Genomic DNA, 15,813 nt, shown 5'->3' with positions numbered 1-15,813 from the left:
GAGAAAAGTAAAGTCTTACACTGAGGCTAGAAAAACCAAATGTACAGGTACAGATTAGGTGAAACCTGGCTCAGTAGCAGGAACTGTGAGAGGGATCTTGGAATCTTAGTGAACAATCTCTCAAATGTGATCCAACAATGTGTGGCAGCAGCCAAAAAAAGCCATTGGAATCTTAGGCCGCATCAACAGGAGGAGAGAATCAAAATCACGTGAAGTATTGGTATAGCTTTATAAAGTCTTGGTAAAATCACCTTTGGAATAGTGCATTGATGGTGAAACCTTTCGGCACCGAGTACTCTTGTCAGAGACATGATGTGGAAGAAGAGTTGCCCAGTGTGCATGTCAGTGCATATATGTGCACCAGGCAGCTCCTCTTCCAGTTTCTGGCACTGCCGTGAATGCTAAGGCCTCCTGATCGTTGCGTGCACATGTGTACCAGAAACCCCGAAGAACAATGGGCACGGCCGTGCGTTCCACTTAGCCCAAGCTAAGAAGCTGAGGCAGAGGGCGCCATTTTCCCCTCCTGGGGCCTCCATGCATCCTGTTTTTGGCCTCCCTGGCCCCTAGAAGCACCCTGCCAGCCAAAAACGTTGGTCTTACATTTCAGCTTCAGTCCGTGGGGCTTGCGAAGGTAATGTCTCCACTCAGCCAGCATGTGGGGGCTGGCAGGTGGGTGGGGCGATTTGGGTGGGGCAACCTCGTGGTCCCACGTGGGCTGGATTAATGGCTTCAGTGGGCTGTATCTGGCCCACGGGCTGTAGTTTGAGGACCCGTGGTATAGGTCTCCTTCTTGAGCAGAGGGTTGGACTAGAAGACCTCAAGGGCCCTTTCCAACCCTTTAATTTTGACAAAGGAGCTCATTTACATTAAACACTTGAGTGAAAGTGGTGCTTAAATGAAAACCTCAGAGCTCTCCAGCTTCCTCAGCCCCAATTATGTGAGGCCAAGTTTCCCCCCATGTTCTTACATCAATCTGATGTTTGGGGCTTCAGAGAGAAACCACCAGCAGAACCAACCCAATCACAGCCTCTGAGGAGGATCTTGGGGTGGACAAAAAAAACTCCAGCTGCTGCCTCTCAGAGCTGATTTGGGAATTTACATAAGGTGACCAGATTTTCAGATTGGTAAAGAGGGACACCTTTGACCGGGGGGAGGGGGGGCACTTCATTAAAAATTTTATACGGAGCAACAAAAATTTTCATACCAAGCAAAAATAGTATTGTAATATTTTTTTTTATTTCAACATAACTACAATTTACAAATATAAATTGTAACTGTTTCCAAACATCAAAATTTTGATCACGCGACTATGAGGATGCTGCAATGGTCACTAAGTGTGAAAATGGTCGCTAAGTGTGAAAATGGTCATCAGTCACTTTTTTCAATGCCATTGTAACTTTGGTCACTATACCACCTTTCTTGCCACAGTTCTTAAGTGAATCTTAAGTGAAGATGTTATATCTTAAGTGAATCTTAAGTCTTAAGTGAAGATGTTATACAGTAGAACCTCTGGTCACGAACGCTTCTGAACAAAATATTCACATTCTCCCCCCCCCCCACCCGCTGCTGATTTCCCCTTCTGCACCATTTTTTTTGTAAGCGCCAAATTTCCAAAATTAAATCTGATTCATGACCAAATCAGTTTGCGACCAAAGTTATGGAACGAATTATGGTTGTGACCAGAGGTTCTACTGTATTCATGCCTTTACATACTCTATATCAGCTCAAAATGTTGCACAGTCTTCATAAGTTTCTAATACAGATAAAATTAAATACAACATCAAAACCATAAAAAAGTAAAATTAACCTGGCTGGAAAATCCTATGCCTGTCTTGCTATTATTACTGACACACTTGCTGCAGTATTTGATGGCTAAAAGAAAAAAAATATTGTTAAAGTGTGTATTATGTTCACTCCCATGTCTTGTCTGCTGCGTTGATTTTGAATTCATTAAAAGAGCTTATTTTACATCAAATCTCTCTCATATTATTCTCCTATGTTCAATAAACCCTAAGAGGCAGCATACTATACTGTACTGTACATCCCTGCTGCCCCAGGCGTAATCTCACAAGAGTGATCCACATTCCTTTCCTTCACATACTGATGGGGATGCATTTTCCAAAACTGGTATTTGTGTTTTGTTGTACTAATCTAATGGATTAGATATACTGAGGGCAGGAGACAGAGGTCAGCAAATAGTAAAAAAACAAAAAAAAAACCTAAGTGGGATCAGTGGGTCCTGTTTAACTAGGTCACATAAACATGGTAAATGCATTATTTATATCTGCAGGATGCATGGAAAACAGGGTTAATAGCGATGAATTATTAAGTTGATGATGCCTATGAATATCCCTTGTTTTGGTAACTGTTTCTTGCTTTTACTTGACAATATTTAACTGAGCTAAATCATTGTAAAAGGAAATTCTACAGTTCCTAAAAGAAAGTTCCTAAATCAGATTTTGAAATTCCCTGGTCTTTTAAGGAAAAGTTCTAAGGTTTATAATAATTTCATAGGAATAATATCCCCACAGGAGTCTCTGCCTCTTCCCCCGAAGAGCATAACGCATTGTGCAAAGCTTTAAGAAATTCCCCGGGGATCCCCATCCGGCTTTTAGCCAGAAAAAGTTTTTTTCCTTCTCTCAAGTCGCACAATAGTTCTCAGGAAAGAGCCTCGAAGTTACAGGTTGCTTCAAATCACCTTTCAGCAGCTTGTCCACGGACAGGACCGGCAGCCTATTCTGCGGAGCCTCAATTTCGCTCTTACATATCCCGCATTTACAGATTTTCTCCGGAGCTGATCACACTGATCCAACCTGACAGCAAGCTCTGCCGAGTTCAAGGCGGGATAGCCCGGCACCTAATACTTGCAGGACAAATCGGTGGAATCCCAGACACGACTTTCCACTGCAAAAAAACCATTCCCCAAAGCCAGAGCACCGGGAAACCTTTCGCAACAGGCAGCAAACAACTAAATACTTTCACTCCTCGGAGCGTTCGCAACTTCATTCCTTCCAATTTCTCGGCCCGGGAGGCTCGCCGGGCTCCGCCTACCCCGGGCCCCCATTGGTCCAGCGGGCCAAAGAACACACGCACACACACACACACACACAGAGAGAGAGAGAGAGGCAGATGTCACACAAGGGCCCTTCAAAGACTAAACATTTTCGGCCAGGTGGAAAATAGATCAAAAAATTGGTTTCATCCAAGTTGAGGATAATTTGTTTAAACAAATAAGAGATCAAAGCTTAATGCATATAAAGAGGATATATAATGTATTAATACAGATAGATTCAGAAACAGAATTAGTTAAAGATTGCATGATAAAGTGGGCTCAAAATATTGAAGAACCAATAATGTTGGATACATAGGAAAGAATCTGGGTAAGAAATGTGAAATTTACACAAGCTCAAAACCTGAGAGAAAATTTTTATAAGATGTTCTATAGATGGCATTTAGATCCTAAAAAGCTGGCTGCCATGTATCCGAATTTACAGCCTAAATGTTGGAGATGTGGTTCTCTCGATGCTACATATTTTCATATAGGGTGGACCTGCCAAAAGGTTAAGGCATTTTGGATAAAAATATGGTGGATTATGCAAAATATCTTTAAAAGAAGGATAAAGTTTACTCCTCAGTTATTTTTACTAGGTATAAGTACTGACTTTACAGTGGTAGAGACTAACTTGATTCTGCACCTAATAATGGCAGCAAGATTGTTGGTGGCGCAATACTGCAAGAAGGAAGACTTGCCTACAACTCAAGAATGGACATTGAAAGTTACAAATTTAGCCGAGATGGCTAAAATATCAGCATATCTTAAAGGTCATTCAAATGAGAGATATAAACGAGACTGGAAAAAATGGATTGACTATATACAAAACAAATACAGGACTAAGAAATTCCAGATATCCTATGCTGGCTGGTACGACCATCACCGCCCGTCATTATCAAGATGGGACTCGTAGTAAGTACTTGCGGGGGAGGGTCTGTCTTAATTCCTGAAAAAGTGACTTATGACCGTTTTTCACACTTACAACCATTTCAGCATCCCCATGGTCACATGATCAAAATTTAGATGCTGTGCAATTGGCTCCTATTTATGACGGTCACAGCCTATATCCTGGCTTTCTGTCTGCAATCCATCTCATCTGCTAGCAATGGAATCTGCCTGCCTGCCTCGTGCCTTCAATTGAGAAAGTAAGTGGTTTTTTATTTACTTTAAAAAAAAAAAGGTTACTTGGTTTTTTAAAGGAATTTTGTTTAGGAAATAATAGCCATTTAAAATATATAAAGTTTTAGCTGCTTTTATATTTTTAGATTTGTGCAGCTTTCTGAGATTTTGTGTGTTTCTGTAGTGTTTCAAACTCACTACACAAACATACAAAATCACATCAAGCTTTATTTGACATTTTGTACTTGTAATAGTTGGTTTTGTGAGTTCTCTGTGTAAGTTACCTGCTTGCTGTTGCAGGGGGCATTTTGTGTACTTTTATATTGTGTGAGGGTTGCACAATGGCTAAGGTGACCAGACGTCCCAATTTCAGCGGGACAGTCACCTTTTCTAACAATTTGTCCCGTGTCCCGGGGCATTTTAAAAAAGTCCCGATTTTCTGGCTTCATGTTGAAAGCCCAGTGAATTTGCTTAAGAAATTCTAACCGGGGCAAAACAAAAGACACCCTGTCTAATCCCTCTCTCTGTCTCAGTACTTTCATTGAAGATATTAAAACTTTAAAGCAAGAAAATGGACCCACCCACCCCCGCGCCCTTTTTACCTCATTTTATAAAAAAAAATGACCTAGTACCATAGAGCTCCAAGAAATACGTGGCTAGAGAGGTAGCGAGTGTTACTTCCTGGATTTTCTGGAGGGGAGGGGCACGGAGGTTGGAGGTCGGCTCGTGTGAAAAAAATGGTGGCAAAGTTTCTTTGCAAAATATTTCCCTGACTAATTTCACCATTTCAATTTGCTCAGTTCTTTGTATTAACATCTACATCATTCTTGGTTGACTTGGAGTGCAAGCCTGCTGGTAAGTGAGCTGGTTTTTTTCTTTTATTTTTTTAATGTATTTTAAAATAATATTTTATTTATTTTGCATAGGATTTTTTAAAATTCTGTGTGGATTCTTTTTTAAAATTGTCTTAGACTATTTAAAAAAAGATTCTATCCAAAATAAATTGAAGTGAAACCATGTTTAAAAATTCTATGCACAATACTTTGAAATATATTGTGCATAGAAAGAATAGTTTGAAATGTTTTACTGTGTGGATGTTTATTCTGTGTGGATTCTTTTTTTAAATTGTCTTAGGCTATTTAAAAAAGATTCTATCCAAAATACAAAATACCAGCTGCAGTTATTCACTTAAGAACTGTGGCAAGAAAGGTGGTATAATGGGCTTAGTGACCAAAGTTACAATGGCATTGAAAAAAGTGACTGATGACCATTTTTCACACTTAGTGACCATTTTCACACTTAGCAACCGTTGCAGCATCCTCATGGTCACATGATCAAAATTTTGATGTTTGGCAACTGTTACAATTTATATTTGTAAATTGTAGTTATGTTGAAATAAAAAAATATTACAATACTATTTTTGCGTTGTATGAAAAATTTTGTTGCTCCATATAAAATTTTTAATCAAGCCCCCCCCCCCCTTTCCCGGTCAAAGGTGTCCCTCTTTACCAATCTGAAAATCTGGTCACCTTAACAATGGCATTGTGTTTTTGCTATGTGCAAAAGTTGCTTTTTGAGCTCTTTGTGATTCTGAGAGTTTCCTGCTTGTAGCAGGGGCCATTTTGCATGCTTTTGCAATTCTGCTTGGGCAGGGGGTTGGACTAGATGACCTGCAAGGTCCCTTCCAACTCTGTTTATCTATTAACTTGTTAAATCTGTTAAGTCTGTTGCAGGGGTCAGTTTCTGTGAGGTACAGCTGCTTTGCATTGTGTGTGAGTTGCACAATGTTGCATTGTGAGTGTGTTGCACAATGTTATGAGTCAGTTGTGTTGTTTTTGTGTTAAGTCTGAAAGTTGCTTTTTGAGCTCTTTGTGGTTCTGTGAGTTTCCTGCTTGTGGCAGAGGCTATTTTGCGTGCTTTTGCAATTCTGATTGGGCAGGGGGTTGGACTAGATGACCTGCAAGGTCCCTTCCAACTCTGTTTATGTATTAACTTGTTAAATCTGTTAAGTCTGTTAAGTCTGTTGCAGGGGTCAGTTTCTGTGAGGTACAGCTGCTTTGCATTGTGTGTGAGTTGCACAATGTTGTGAGTCAGTTGTGTTGTTTTTGTGTTAAGTCTGAAAGTTGCTTTTTGAGCTCTTAGTGGTTCTGTGAGTTTCCTGCTTGTGGCAGAGGCTATTTTGCGTGCTTTTGCAATTCTGCTTGGGCAGGGGGTTGGACTAGATGACCTGCAAGGTCCCTTCCAACTCTGTTTATGTATTAACTTGTTAAATCTGTTAAGTCTGTTAAGTCTGTTGCAGGGGTCAGTTTCTGTGAGGTACAGCTGCTTTGCATTGTGTGTGAGTTGCACAATGTTGTGAGTCAGTTGTGTTGTTTTTGTGTTAAGTCTGAAAGTTGCTTTTTGAGCTCTTTGTGGCTCTGTGAGTTTCCTGCTTGTGGCAGGGGCTCTTTTGTGTGAGACGCCTCCAGATTTTTATGGTCAGTCCACACCTCGAAAGGGTGCTTGGTGCCCTCCAGAAAATGGCGCCAGGTCGATAAAGCCCAACGAACAGCAAAAGCCTCCTTCTCCCAAATAGCCCAATGTCTTTCTGTGTCGGTCAGTTTGCGAGAGGTGTAAGCGCAGGGTTGCAATTTACCTTGGTTATTTGCTTGAAGTAGTACAGCGCCCACCATCACTGGTGTCAGCCTGGACTACAAAAGGTGCATCCATATCTGGGTGCTTGAGGACTGGTTCCTTCGCAAAGAGGCAGTTCAATTTCTCGAAAGCAGCTTGACAGTCCATAGTCCAGTCCAACGGTTTGCTAGGTTTAGGCTTAGCCCCTCCTTTCGAGTTAAGGAGGTTAGTTATCGAGAGAGCTATCTTAGCGAAGGAGGGAATAAACTGATGATAGAAGTTAGCAAATCCCAAAAATCTCTGTAATTGCTTACGTGTATGTGGGGCCTCCCATTCGGTGACAGCCTTGACCTTAGCGGGGGTCCATTTCTATCCCCTTGTGGGAGATTCGATAGCCCAGGTAATCAACTTTTTCCTGATGAAATTCACACTTGGACAATTTGGCATACAGTTCTGCTGCTCGGAGTTTCTTCAGAACTGTGTGAACAAGGTTCACATGTTCTTCACGTGTTTCCGTGTAAATAAGGATATCATCTAAATAGACCATTATGCCTTTGTAAAGATGGTCATGTAAAACCTCATTAATCAGCTGCATGAAGACTGCCAGCGCCCCCTGGAGGCCAAATGGCATTACTCGAAATTGAAAGCAACCAAGGGGGCAGTTGAAAGCAGTTTTCCATTTGTCCCCCTCTTTAATTCTGACCCTATAGTATGCTTCCCTTAGGTCCAATTTAGTGAAAATCCGGTCCTTCCCAATTGGGCCAGCATGTCCTTCATCAATGGTAAAGGATAGAGGTTCTGAGCAGAGATGCAGTTTAAGTTTTTGAAATTAACACATAATCTGAAGGAGCCATCTTTCTTTTCCCTGAATAATACTGGCACAGCTACCTTGGGCCTTGCTGGTTCAATGAAGCCCCTTTCTAAGTTTTTTTCAATGATTTTCCTCATTTGTTCCATCTCTCTAGGGGTCATTGAATATATTTGGGGCTTTGGAAGCTTTACTCCAGGTAAAATATCAATGGTGCAGTCTGTGGGCCTGTGTGTGGGGGGGTAATTTATCAGAAGATTTTTCACTAAAAACATCCTTGAGGTCCCAATATTCCTTTGGAATTCTTTCCTCCCCCTCAATTTTCTCCTGCCCCTGGCCGCCAGTGTGGGGGCAGTAGTATCAGAGTCTGGAGCTTCAATCTTCCCCTCAGGGGGTGTGGCCGTCCGAATCCGTAACCACCCCTCTCTTCAGTTAAAGCGTGGGTTCCATCTACTGAGCCAGGGGAGCCCTAAAATAAGGGGTCAGTCCATCCCAGGTGCTACAATAAAAGTTATCATTTCTTGGTGGGTACCCATGCACATCTCGATGGGTTCAGTAGAAAAATGAGCAGGACCGCCCCCCCCCCCCGTAATAGAGCCATCTATTTGGCAAAAAGCAATAGGGATTTTTAAAGCTTTTAGTTTCAAGCCCAGTTTCTCAACCATTTCAGGGCTTATCATGCAGAGGGAGCAACCAGAATCTAAAAGAGCCATAAGTTTTTCTTTTGCGCCAGAAGAGGGCACTCTAAGCTCAATGGGAATAAGCATGGGGCCAGAGCAGAAACTTACCCAGCGATCAGCATCTTCATAGTCACTATCGTCAGATGAGCTGGGACTTCCGATTCACTCCTCCTCCTGCTCAAAGCGGCAAGAAGTTTCTTCCCCAGCCAAGGCGGTTTCCTTTCTCTTGCCTGGAGGCTTCTCAGGTTTCCTCTCCCTCTGGGGAGTGGGTGGGTGGGTGGAGCGGAGTGTGTCAGCTTGACTCAGCAATTCACAGCGCAATGCCCCTCCTTCCCACAGCGAAAACAAGCGGAGGGCTTGGGCTTGCTTGCAAAGCCTCCCCTCCCCCCTTTTCACTCTTTGGGAGAGGTTTTTTAGGGGGGGTGGAGGCAATTCCTCAACTTCTCTCTCTTCCATGCAACGAAGCCTGGTTAAATCAAGCTCGATATCTGCAGCATTCTCATACCAAGGCTCCAAGCGGCGGGGAACGCGTCTGTTTATGCACTGCTGCTAAACATCTTTATCTAAGCCATCTGCGAATCGATCCAACAAGGCTTCTTCAGATCATCCCCTCATATAGGCCGACAACTCCTGGAATTCCTGCACATATTCAGGCACAGTCTTTTTTCCCTGTCTGAGGGTTGTAAATTTTAGCCTAGCTCGACGCTCAGTGAGGGGGTCGTCAAACCTTCTCCTCATTGCCGCCATAAAGTCATCAAAATTCCTCAGGAGAGGGGAGTTACTATTATGTAATCCGACCATCCAGTCTGCTGCTTTCTTTTCTAGGGCCATTAACACTATTCTCCCTTTAGATTCATCAGAGTTCAGATCAGGCCCATATATTTGCATATAATTCCGGACCTGAATAATAAACAACCCCAAACTGCTGGGCTCTGCATCATACTTTACGCTTAAGGGTGGGACCTTAGCCATCCGGCGTCTCCTGGGCCCCTCCCTGCTCTCGGAAAGTCTCTAGCCGCAGGGGGAGAGATTGGTGCTGGGTTTTCTTGTGCACATCCCCCTTCAGCCCCTCTAGTCTCCCTTAAGCTATGCAACGGGTACCTTTTTTCCAGTTCCTCTGCTGGTTCCCTTTCCACAGCACTCTTTCAAATCCGGCGTTCACTCAATGCCTCTTCGAGGAGTCTCATGGCTTGGGACATTTTGTAGTCTTCCTCCCTAGAGCCACTCCAGTCAGCTGCTGGTTTTTTCTTTGGTCTTTGGTCTCCTTCTCGTGACTCCAGTTAGTAATTCCTCAGGTTCCTCTTTCTGTCCCACACCCCAAGTCCACCTGGGTCGACCTGCAGGTTCCTCCACTCTCAGGTCGGCTAGCATTTCTGTTAAAGATGGTGCTGCCGTTGCACCCATGTCTTCTTTCTGGTCACTTTCATGTAAGGACATTTTTCTTTTCCTTCTGTGAGGGCACCCCCTTCGGAAGTTGTTTACTCCATGTTGGGTGCGAGGTGAGATTCAGCTTATTGTCAGGTGCTGCTTCATTTAATAATCAGGAAAGAAACCACTCAACTCCATTTGTTAGAAATTAAGTGTACTTTTACTAATTACAAACAAATAGTAGCAAAACTAAGCTGAATCTGGTTAATTAGGTGTGAAAGCAAAGAATATCATGTATAGGTCAATCCCCTCCCCTTGGCACCCTAGTCCATAGTCCAATTATAATTCACCCAACTGTGAGGTGGGAGATATCTTCAAAAAACATCATCAGGGTGGAATGCTGGACAGTTAACCTTGGCAGGAAACTCCCTTCCTCCACATGCGCAATGAGATGGTCAGGACAGCGTCTAGAATCTTCCTCCAGCACATAATGATTCCCCTCCCGAATACCATGCCCCCCGTCCCCATTTCAATGGCAGTCGAAGCAGCAGCAAAGCAGAGGCTGACAAGCAGCCTTTACCAGCAAGAATGAAAAGGCAACCAACTTTGGTCGGGTTCTTGGCCAAGAAACCAAAACTGGCACAACAACCATCAGAATTGGCCTTGGATGATCCAAAGCCATGCAAAGCACCACAAGCACCATCACTCCCACCACTTGGACTTGGACTTGGAGAAAGCAGCAAGCCAAGTATTGAGTCATCCAAGCCCCAAAATTGAAATCATTCTCCCTGATTGTTGGACATTGCAGCAGTACAGCAATTTCCAAGAAAAGTATCTGGGATTGGATGTGTCAAACGAGAAACTAGGTTGCAAGTAGTGTGAGAAACATGACTTTGCAATAGAGAGTGGTATTCATGTGTCCAAAGAATGGAAGCATTTCATGATTGAGCTAGCTGGGAAAAATAAGGAAGTGCAGCAAGCTTTTCTACAGAAGAAAATGAGAGAACATTTCACATCAAAATCCCACACCATTTGTAGAGACAACGTCAAACAAGGGGAGCAGGATGCCATAACAAAAACAATGGAGAAGATGCCTGGAAAGCGTTTAGACACCACTTCTAAAATGTTCCAAACTGTTTACAGCATGGCAAAAGCATGAAGGCCAATTTCAAGCCTAGAAGAATTGATAGAGTTGCAAACTGAAAATGGAGTAGATCTGGGGATAGGATTACATTCAAGGCCAACAGTTGTGAAAATAGTTGAGTGCGTTGCTAATGAAATTAAAACTGAGATGTTTTCCAGCATCAAAAAAAAGTTGACGGACTAATTATTTCAGAAACTTTCAAAAACATAAATTTTGTGGAAAAATCATTGATTTGTTGGACTTCATCGAGAAGCACCATAACAAATTTGCAGCAAAGACTTATGGACTGTGAACATTTAAAAACAGGTAGCCAATTGCAAGACACCACGTGTAAATTACAATCTTTACATTTTTTGGTGCCAGAGTACTGGGATATTGCAGAAGTAGTAGTAGTTCCATGGACAGCAGCTGAAGAACAACTGTGCACACTTGGTGACATTTTCAATTACAACAGTAATATCAATGACTACAGAGATTTTTTGGAGAATTTGTTAAAAGATTCAAAGAACTGACAGTATTAAAAAAACAAAAGATATTGTCAGGACAATTGCTGTCAGTTCTGCAGAAGCAGAAAGGGGTTTCTCAAAAATGAACTTCATATGTTCGGAGAGCAGAAGTTGCCTTGCTGTTTCTAATTGAACTAACCTCATGACCATCGATGTTACTGGCCTACTTCTTCCAAAATGGGGCCCTATTCCTGCAGTGAGAAAGTGGCTACGAGGACACCATCTCTCAGCGATGATCCCAGACTCAAGATCAAGAAAAGTGGAAGTGAGGAGAGCACCAATGAGAAATGGATGTGGAAACATCTTAAAGTGAAAGACGACTAATACTTTTATGTAAGTATTTGTCTATCTCTTTTATTGTTTTGTGTACTTCTTTTATTCTTATTTAAGTATTAAATGGTTACATTTGTATATCATGGTATAGCTTCTTTTTGTAGGTCACTATTATCATTGTGCACGGAAGACAACACTTTTATTGCTCTTATGTAAGTATTTGTGTACCTCTTATTGTTTTATGTACTTAGTTTATGGCAAATAAACAATATGAATGATATAAAACGATAAATAAATAATTGGTGTATTTTCTTTTGTAGGTCATAAGGGCAAAGAAGTGAGGTTAACTTGGCCACGCCCACCCGGTCACATAACCACCAAGCCACGCTCACAGAACCTGTAGGGAAAAAGTTTAGATTTCACCACGGCTGCTTCCCTTCCCCAACACAAGGCTCACCAGCTTCCTCCCCCCAAGAGGGGCTCCCCACTCAGCTGGGCAGAGTCCGGTCTGGCATCTCTGCAAGAGCCCCCTGCTTGCCTGGCCTGTGCATGGGAAAGGGTGGCCTGGGAACATGGGATTTGGGGTTCTACATTCCCAGTCTCTGAAGATGGAGTGGGATTTTGCACATCAGCTTTTCATCTGCAACACGAGGGTCCTCAGCTCCCTTCCTATCCTCCCTGCCTCCCCTCTCCACATGGGGTGAGAGGCAGCCTTGATTTCTCCATTTCTTTTCACTTGTTTTTTTTCCTAGTGTGTGTTTGAGAGATTGTTTTTAACTCTGCAAAGTTCTGGTAACTAGTTTTTCACTAGTTGAGTTTCTTCTTAGAGACTAGCTGCACTATTTAATCAGCCATTTTGTGTGGTGCCTTTGAGCATTAACTTTCAAAATAAAGTACATTTTGGTTCCAACTCAGGAGGGAGCTATTTCAGATCTGTGATATGCTCTGGCATTAACTGGCCTCTGGGTTTTTCTATTTAACCACAATACCAATAAATGTCACATTTATTTTTTCTTCAGCCACAGGTGCCATGTATTCCCCCTGGGGTCATTTTCAAGCATAGATACCCCAGATCTCTCAATTTTAAATGACTGATTTAATTCCATCTCTGCCCCTCTTATTATGAATCACATGGGGATCATTTCCCTTTCATTTCCCTCCAGAGAATTTCCAAACAACCTTTGAGTCCACAAACTGTTGAATTCTCCAGGGATCCCTCCTGAGAGGGAGAATTATGATAAAAGTTTCAGCTCTGCTCTTTGGCCAAATGCTCCAGGGGAGACTTTGGGCAGAGAAATATGGAGTTTTGGGACAGGCAGGGTCTGTGCTCTTGAATGTACTTCTCTCTCCTTTCGAGGTGAAGCTGAGTGTTTCTCTGTGTTTCAATCAGGAAAGAGACTGGATCACATTCCACCTTGTGAGAATCCTTTGAATTCTTTTAATTCTTCTTTAGAAACAGAAAAGGGATTGATTGATTCATGAATTATGGACCTCCTACTTCTGGTCTTGATGCCGCTTTTGTCCCATCCAGTCTCTGGGAAACTGAGAATGAAATGTGTGCAGAGTTTGGAGAAACAGCATGGAAAACAACCACAGAGCTTTTACAGCCCAGGAGACCATCTCATTAGTATAGTCACCACTGGAACTAAAAGATTGCATACAAAGTTGCTTTTCAACGTGGCTCCTTCTCTTCAGTTTGTTTTCCATGATCGGTAAGTCATTCAGGGTGATAGAATTTCACTCCATCCATTCTAACACTCTTCTTCTTTTCTGTTTTTTTATTTTTTTATTTATTCCTATATTGTGGGATATGTCTAATTTCCTGAATGATTTTGATTTTCATGGCTTCTCTCTTTTCTCTGATTATGTAAAAGAGACTCAAAAAGGGGTCTGAAAAAAGCTGAAAGGGCTGCAGATTACTTTCCTTTCTTAGTTCAATCCTTAATTTGTCACTAGAATAATGAGTTTTATTTAAAGTAGTTCTGGAATCAGTTGTAGTTGCCATACCTCAGCCCATTTCCATATTTGTGTAACTGATCATTGGTTTTGGATCAATGGTGGCTTAAGGCTCAGTAGCCTTGTGGAGGATTATATTTTTTTAAAAAAGTTTTTGCTGTTTCTGTTTATAATAACACTTTTTTTAAAAAAAAAAGTTTTTTTTTAGACAAAGACAAACAAAACATGAAACATAAAACCCTCAACAATTACATATAGCATGTCGTTTGGTTACAACTTACAAGCATTTGTGCATTACCACTTTCAATTGTATATAAGATCACAGATTGTCCATTAAACATCCATAGATACATTATTATCATTGTACATCATACACAATATCGCCAAAAGTATTCACTCACCTGCCTTTACTCGCATATGAACTTACTGTAAGTGACAACCTATGGATTCCTAATCCATAGGGTTCAATATGATTTCAGTCCATCCTTTGCAGCTATAACAGCTTCAACTCTTCTGGGAAGGCTGTCCACAAGATTTAGGACTGTGTTTATGGGAATTTTTGACCATTCTTCCAGAAGCGCATTTGTGAGGTCACACACTGATGTTGGATGAGTTTACGTGGCCTACCACTTTGTGGCCGAGTTGCTGTCGTTCCCAAACACTTCCACGTTCTTATAATACAGCTGACAGTTGACTGTGGAATATTTAGAAGGGAGGAAATATCATGACTGGATTTGTTGCACAGGTGGCATCCAATAACAGTTCCACGCTGGAATTCATTGAGATCCTGAGAGCGACCCATTCTTTCACAAATGTTTGTCTGCATGCCTAGGTACTTGATTTTATATACCTGTGGCCATGGAAGTGATTGGAACACCGGATTCTGATTATTTGGATGGGTGAGCAATACTTTTGGCAATATAGTGTATGTTCAGCTACAATTGTTATTCCTTCATTTAAACAAACATTCTAGAAATTAGATTCATATATATACCAATATTCCATTGCATCCTTATTTGTCTATTTAATAAAAATATGTCTTTATAGTATCACCTATCTCATCCTATTATTCTAATAACACTTTTTTTTCAATAGGGATGTTTCTGGTTTTCTAAAAGGCTTACGGTTTATTTTCACCATTCAAATAGTCAACAAGAATTCCCAGCTCCTGCACAATCTCACACTTGGCTACAACATCCATGACAACTATATGAGCACTTTTCACACTTCAGATGCCTTGCTGGACATTCTCTCCACTGGAGAAGCCAATGTCCCCAACTACGGCTGTGGAAGGAAGGAGAACCTTCTGGCTCTTCTTGATGTAGCTCAGACAGACATCTCCATCCAGATGTCAACATTAGGAGGCACCTACAAAGTCCCACAGGTTTGTGTGTGTTTTTCTCTATCTGATAAAATCAGTGGTGGATGGTGGTGAGTGAGCAATAGATGCAATCATGTTTCTCCATGGAATTCAAGAGCTGTTTTTCTCCATATCAGCAAAAATGTCCATATTTTACCCCATTATGTTCATGCTGAGATTAATCATAAAAGGTCTGAAATGCAAGCAATAAAATCCTTGGCGGAAACATTCTACCAACTATTTAACTGATTAAAAAACATCCCTGGTTGTTGGGGCCTCTATTGGCATCTTCATTTTCACATATAAATAATGCCTGCCCTATCCAGACGGATTGAATAGAATAGAATGACAGAGTTGAAAGGACCTTGGAGGTCTTCTAGTCCAACCCCCTGCTTTAGCAGGAAACTCTACACCACGTCAGAAAAATGATTATCCAACATCTTCTTAATAACGTCCAGTGTTGTAAGTAGGTAGGTAGAGGGATAGAGAGAGAGAGAGAGAGAGAGAGAGAGAAATACAGTAGGTAGGTAGAGAGAGAGAGTAGGGAGGGAGGGAGGGAGGGAGAGGGAGAGAGAGTAGGTAGGTCGGTGGAGGGAGGGAGAGAAATACAGTAGATAGGGAGAGAGAGAGTAGGGAGGGAGGGAGGGAGAGGGAGGGAGGGAGAGAAATACAGGGAGGGAGGGAGGGAGAGAGAGAGTAGGGAGGGAGGGAGGGAGGGAGAGGGGGAGAGAGAGAGAGAAATACAGGAGGGAGGGAGGGAGGGAGAGAGAGTAGGTAGGTCGGTGGAGGGAGGGAGAGAAATACAGTAGATAGGGAGAGAGAGAATAGGGAAGGAGGGAGAGAGAGAGTAGGTAGGTAGGTAGGTAGGTAGGTAGATTTTTTTTTTATTATTAATATTTATTAATATTTGTAGGCCGCCCTTTTCCCTGAGGGG

Source organism: Thamnophis elegans, chromosome 15 (assembly GCF_009769535.1).
Source record: "Thamnophis elegans isolate rThaEle1 chromosome 15, rThaEle1.pri, whole genome shotgun sequence".
Taxonomy (NCBI): domain Eukaryota; kingdom Metazoa; phylum Chordata; class Lepidosauria; order Squamata; family Colubridae; genus Thamnophis; species Thamnophis elegans.
The sequence above is the reverse complement of the archived record's forward strand: the minus strand, read 5'-3'. Positions refer to the sequence as shown.